The 6,821-nt window shown below is 35.4% G+C and overlaps 1 pseudogene; it reads left to right on the top strand.

The window, feature by feature from the left end:
* Positions 1-219: 219 nt before the first annotated feature.
* LOC132018605 (transmembrane protein 138-like) lies at positions 220-991 on the top strand (annotated as a pseudogene).
* Positions 992-6,821: the final 5,830 nt, after the last annotated feature.

The raw sequence follows: 6,821 nt of genomic DNA, 5'->3' as shown, positions 1-6,821 counted from the left end.
TACTTACTTCTCGGATTTAAACCCAGTTTGCGGAAGCCAGGATGTCATCCCTGGAACAACAGATGGAGGGGGGTCTTTGAATCCCCTGTCTTAAAGCTAGGGAAACAACTCTGGTTCTGATGAACTAGTGCTTCTCCCTCACTGCTGGAGAGAAATCTAGGTGCTGTTTTATGGGAAACTGTGGAATGTGCCCCTGGGTGCAAATTGCACAAAAGGGAAATGCTCCAGACCAGTAACTATAGCCTGGTGTTCTCCCTTCAGTTCCTGCTGCTGTCGTATGGTCTGTTAATTCCTTCCTAGAACTACTCTGAATGGCTCTTGTCATCCTGGTGATTGCTGTTATCCGGGATACCGTGATTCTCTGCAACATCAGCACCATTTTCCTCCTGTTCTTCAACATCTTCCTCTTCCAGGCTGGCCTGGGCAACTCTGTATTCCAGAAGTTCAAAGGGATCGCCCTCCTCACAGTTGTGTTATTTGCCCCCAGCATCTTCCTTCATGCCTGGGTCATGACTTAACACTGGAAAAACTCCAATTGCTTTGTCAGGAGAGAGGGACTTCAAACTCCGTTTGTATTCCGGAGACTAGCACAGCGGTGTTATAGTGTTATTTCTGCAAACCGACCGCTATGAGACTGGGGCGCGGGGGTCCCCGCTTCTACCAGGACTCTTTATGCCTGCACAAGTTCACCAAGGCCAAAGGTAACCAATTCTTGCCACATTGGTGGATGCCCTTCCTTCTTCACAGAGGCTACATTTGTGCCTCTGTGGGATGGGTGTTGGCCCTATGCACACAAAACAGCTTAACTTACCTAGGACAGGCTCAGGCCACTTGTGTTGAGCAGTTAAGACAATAGGTCCTCTCTCTTGCTCATTAAAGTGTTTCGCAACATAGATTTCAGTAGATAAGTGTCCCTAGCCTCCACCTCAGTTCCTCCCCCTTTCCTTCCTGCTCTCCACCCCTTTCCTCACACAAAGGTGGTAAAGAGTGACATTTAAAGCTCCTGACTGATCCCACCGAAGACATTCAGAATTTATACCCGATGCCTTTTTTCTTTATTTTTACATTTTAAAAATAGGAAATAAATTGAAGTATTTTTCCATAAAAAATTTGCTTATTTGAAAAATCAATATTAGAACTCTGAAGCCTAAGGGCTCATGTATAAACTAATGTTAGAGTCATCAGTCCCATCTTTTTAAAGTGGTTTTATTTTTGATCATGTTAACATTTAGTGATTGTAAAATTATTACAGTTCAGACTAGAATAGTAATAGACTAGATATATATACTGATAAGTATATACAAAAGTATATCCCCTGTTGAATTTAACTGGCCTACATCTTATACATTTGTATAAAATTTGAAGATTTTAAGAAATATCAAAAGTATGTGTACATACACATAAGCACACATGTGAACATATGCAGGCACGTGTGTGTGTTATACAGACAGAAGGTATACCCTAGTGTGTCCATCCTGTTTCTCAAAACAAAGCTTGGGTATAAATCTCAGCTCCTGAGAGACACTTCTTTGCAATCCTTTTTTTCTTATCAGTGTAACATTTCTTCTGTGATCATGACCTTGGTACATTTATCAGATACTCTTTCTTACAGAGTATACCATTCACCCATCAAGCACTTGCTAAATAAAACTAGATTAAAGTAAATTAATCCATGGTAATGTTCATTGTTTATTAATATATTACTATGTTGGGGGATCCTGGGTAACAGAGTAAATTGGTTTTGACAAAAGTTTTGGAAAATGCACTTTAACCCAAATGAAAAATATTTTACTGCTGAAATTTCAAATATGTGGCCTGTCAAATCAACAAGTATTTTATATATAGGAGCCTTCTCATTTTTTATCTCCCAGTAAAGTTAACCATGATATTTAGGTATCATGCATATTATATACATATAATTTTACATACATATTATGTAGCAGCAGGTATTTTTGTTTGATTTTAATTTACATCACACACACACATTAGACACACATGAAGTAACAGCACTAAAAATGTAAGAACTAGCTTTCAGGTTTTCCTAACCTGAGATTTATGTCCTTGAATTTTTAGGGATCATGAGACTGCCTCACAGAAGGTATTGGCTTATGTTTTTCTTTTTTAAATTTTTTTTTTTAAGGATTTATTTGTGTATTTGAGAGACAGAGAGCAAGCAAGCACACAGAGGGAGAAGGAGAGGCAGACTCCTCACTGAACAAGGAGCCCAATGCAGGGCTGGATCCTAGCTCCTTGAGATCATGACCTGAGTGGAAAGCAGTCGCTTCACTGACTGATATCGAGTTCAACCAGATTTGTGTTTGAAAGTAAAAGTCTAAGCGTTGCTACATCCAGATAATAATTTCAAAAATAAACCTAACAATTGTAAGTTCTTAAGCGTCACTATCATTGGACCAAATAGACTGAAGTGTAAGTTTCTAGGAATATTCCTACCAAAAATATAATGCTACAAAAATGGGTAGAAAATATTTAATATAATTTCTTTAATACTTTATGAAAAAAAAAACAAATGAAAGTCACTTCTCTGACTTTCTCTGACACATTTTTTCATTAATTTAGATAAAATACTGTGTGCCCCGCTACACTTTTTTTTTAAAACAAAATTTTAGATGGTGCATATACTCAGGAAATAGCCCAAATCATTCTTTGTTGGTGGAGAAAAGTTCAAAGTTACTACCTACTATTGAACTAGGTTTAAATTTGAAATACCAGTACATTACTTCTTTCTCCATGAGCGCTCTAGAAGATTTATTTCACATGCTTATGTTTTATAGATACAGGTTAAATACTTCTTTCCAAATTCAGCTATAAACAATATTGAAATTGGTGTTTTTAATTCTCATTCAAATGGTTTATACTTTTCCATGTTTCTTCATTAAAATATCTATTGTTCCGAGCATGCTCAAAATCTGTATTAGTGGAACTTGATGCTTTCCCAACTTGATCTTTTCATTCACTCTCTTACTGTAGAGATGCACAAAGAATGATACATGTTGGTGCTGACTGTATTCTATTGCATGCATTCATCAGTTTAATTACCTATGATTAAACAAATCCACACTGAGATAAATTACATATAAAACCATTCCAGTACTTCCTGCAATACATTTTTCCATCACCTTGAGAGACAATATGGTGAGGAAAGAGCTGAAATGATTACCACTTCCTTTTACTTCCTGCTTTGATTTACACTTACGTAAGAAACATTTTTTTACTACTACCAGTATGGCTATTTTTATTTAAGCAGAGTTAAGATATGAATCCTCTAACTATAAAACATAGATTGGTAGATCAAGGATTTAGTTGGTCTACTGGCCTCAGATTGCAATACAGTTTGTAGTTCACCCGTCCGCGATCCACATGTTAGATCATAACCCTGTGATTCAAGCTAGATTAAATCAGGCACTATGTTATCATCAGATGTTTTACATATTATATGGCTTGGGAGCTTAAGAATAATTTTTTAGCATAAAGAATATTTAGTATAACATTTTATGAGCGCTACACACAGATCATTTCACTAGGAGGGCAGTAAAACAGCTCTGAGCCCAAGGAAGCTGCGTATGCCCTCTCAGAAGGATTCTTTCTTGGAACTGATCATCATTATTCTAAAATGAACTATATTCTAATGTATTTTCAAATAGGACATTTTACCATATTCTTCTACATGTTTCTAAAATAGGCAAGGTAAATACTGCTATCCACAAAAAAAGTGAGTTTTCTTTTTCTTTAATTTTTTAAGATTTTTTATTTATTTATTTGACAGAGAGAGAGATCACAAGTAGGTAGAGAGGCAGGCAGAGAAAGAGGAGGAAGCAGGCTTCCCACTAAGCAGAGAGCCTGATGTGGGGCTCAATCCCAGGACCCTGAGATCATGACCTGAGCTGAAGGCAAAGGCTTTACCCACTAAGCCACTCAGGTGCCCCAAAAGTGACACCAGATGGGGTAAATAGAAAGCAAAGCATTTTTCAAAGAAATAAACTTTGAAAGAAAGAAAGAAAATAAACTTTTTTATATGTAACTCAGAGTTGCTGGAGGACACTCATGTTAATGTTTTCCCTTAGGGGGAAAAAGATTTGATGTTAGTGAAACAATAGATTTCATTTTCAAGCATGATGAGCAAGATCAGAGGAAGATGGGGAAGCCCATTCAAGGGTTTTTGTTTAGCTCCTCAAAAACTTTGACTCTGGGGCGCCTGGGTGGCTCAGTGGGTTAAAGCCTCTGCCTTTGGATCAGGTCATGATCCCAGGGTCCTGGGGTCCAGCCCTGAGTCTGGCTCTCTGCTCAGCGGGGAGCCTGCTTCCTCCTCTCTCTCTCCCTGCCTGCCTACTTGTGATCTGTCAAATAAATAAATAAAAAATCTTAAAAAAAAAAAAAATTGACTCCACCACAGTTTGGAGCTAAACATCCCCTTTTTCAACCCAGCATGGGCTTTGAGAATCTCTGAAATATTGTGCTAAGGAGGATTGATGAATACATTCAAATCATATTAAATATGAATTTTAGTGTAGATATAGTACCATTGTAAATATACATACACATTTATGATGAATAGAAATCTGGGAAGATATAGATTAAAAAATTAACACAGTATAGCTGCAGTGTGATTACAGATGTGTTTTCTTTTTTGCTTTTATAAATGACAGTCCTTTAAACAAAACCTTTTTTCATTTATAAATGTTTAGTAACAACTACTATACCAAAACTATTGTTTTAGGTTCTGAATAGTGAACAAAAATGATTATGTTGATTATAAAATTAGAGTAATTTCTATTTGAAAATATAAATTTGATGTGGTGAAAATTTTGTAGAATTTTGTATTTGAAAACCATGATTATTTCTGCATAAGAATAATTCTTTCTTGATTCTTTCTGTGGTTGTTAAAAATATTCTAAGATACAGTAAGACTATTATTACAAAAAAAATCAAAAACTGTCTTAAAACCTTACATTCATCTCAAAATTATGATTTACATTTTCTGTCTCAATTGTTCTATCATCTATGATTGAAAAAACTCTCATTCTGGAAATATCACCACCTTGACGACCATGTTTTTCTTCTTCACTATTTTCAACGGTTGGTGTCTTTTTGCTCTTTTAAAGCCCAATTTCTGCCTCATTAACAATAACTATGTTAATACATCATTTTATTACTAAATAATTTAAATTTTGCTTTATTCACTCACTTCCTTTTTATCTTACATTATTTTACTCTCATCTCTGTTCTTATTAATTTTTGCTTGAATTTCATGGATTTGTGTTCTATTATGAACTTAAAAAAGTAACTTAAAAATGAACTTAAGTTTTTATTTAAATTCCAGCTAGTTAACATACAGTGTAATATTAGTTGCAGGTGTACACTATAGTGGTTCAACACTTCTGTAAGATACCCTGTGCTCATCATCATAAATGCTCTTCTTAATCCTCATCACCTATTTCACCCATCCCCACTCGTAACCATCCATTTTTCTCTATAGTTAAGAGTCTATCTTTTGGTCTTTCTCTCTCTTTTTTCTTTTGCTCACTTGATTTTTAAATTCTACACATGACTGAAATCATATGGTATTTGTCTTATTCTGACTGGCTTATTTCATTTAGCAATATGTATTCTAGCTCCATCCACATCATTGCAAATGGCAAGATTTCATTCTCTTTTATGGCTGAGTAATATACAGTGAGATATTACTCAGCCATAAAAAGAATGAAATCACACACACACACCCTTCATCCACTCATCAGTTGACAGACAGTTGGACTGTTTCTGTAATTTGGCTATTGTAGATAATGTATCCCCTTGAATTGGTATTTTTGGATTCTTTGGGTAAATACTTAGTAGAAAAATTGCTGAATGGTATGGTAGTTCTATTTTTACCTTTTTGACCAAACTCCATACTGTTTTCCAGAATGGCTTCACCATTTTACACCCCCACCAGCAATGCAAAAGGGTTTCCCTTTCTCCACATGCTTGCCAACACCTGTTAGTTCATCTGTTCTTGATTTTATTCATTCTGACAGGTTTGAGTTGATAGCTGATCACAGTTATATCCCAGTTTATATCCCTAATGACAGTGATGTTGAGTATCTCTTCATGTGCCTGTTGGCTATTTGTATGTTTTCTTTGGAAGAAGGGCTATTCATGTTTCCTGCCCATTTTTTAATTAGATTATTCGTTTTGGGGGTTTTGAGTTTCTTAAGTTCTTTATATATTTTGGATACTAACCTTTTATTAAATATGTCACTTGCAAATATCTTATTCTGTAATTTGCCTTTAGTTTGTTGTTTCCTTCACTGTACAGAAGCTTTTATTTTGACAAAGTACTTCAAAACAACATGGAAAAGAATGAAAGTGGACCGTTTTCTTATGCCATACACAAAAATTAATTCAAAATGGGTTGAAGACCTAAATGTGAGTCATAAAACCATAGGAGAACTATGGAAGTACTATAGGAGATCTCAGAAAGTAAACTCTGACATTGGCTATAGCAACTTCTTTCTAGATATGTCTCCTGAGGCAAGAGGAACAAAAATAAAAATAAAACAATGAGACTTCACCAAAATAAGTGGTCTTCTGATTATTAATCAGCTATCTTTTCTAAAGTATGGCCTGGCTCCCTCTTTTCAGATTGACAGGTCTTTTTACTGGTCAAGCAGATACACCCTGATAACATTTATATGTTTGTTGTTGTTTTTTGGTGATTGTCCCTTTTTCATTTGCATAGTATATAATCAGATAATTCAATTAATATGTATTTGGCAAGATATAAGAATTGTCCATGCAATGACCTCCTATAAGAGGACTCATTC

This window comes from Mustela nigripes, chromosome 5, assembly GCF_022355385.1.
Source record: "Mustela nigripes isolate SB6536 chromosome 5, MUSNIG.SB6536, whole genome shotgun sequence".
In the NCBI taxonomy this organism is placed as follows: domain Eukaryota; kingdom Metazoa; phylum Chordata; class Mammalia; order Carnivora; family Mustelidae; genus Mustela; species Mustela nigripes.
Note: the sequence above shows the minus strand (reverse complement) of the source record. Positions and strands in the feature narration are given on the sequence as shown.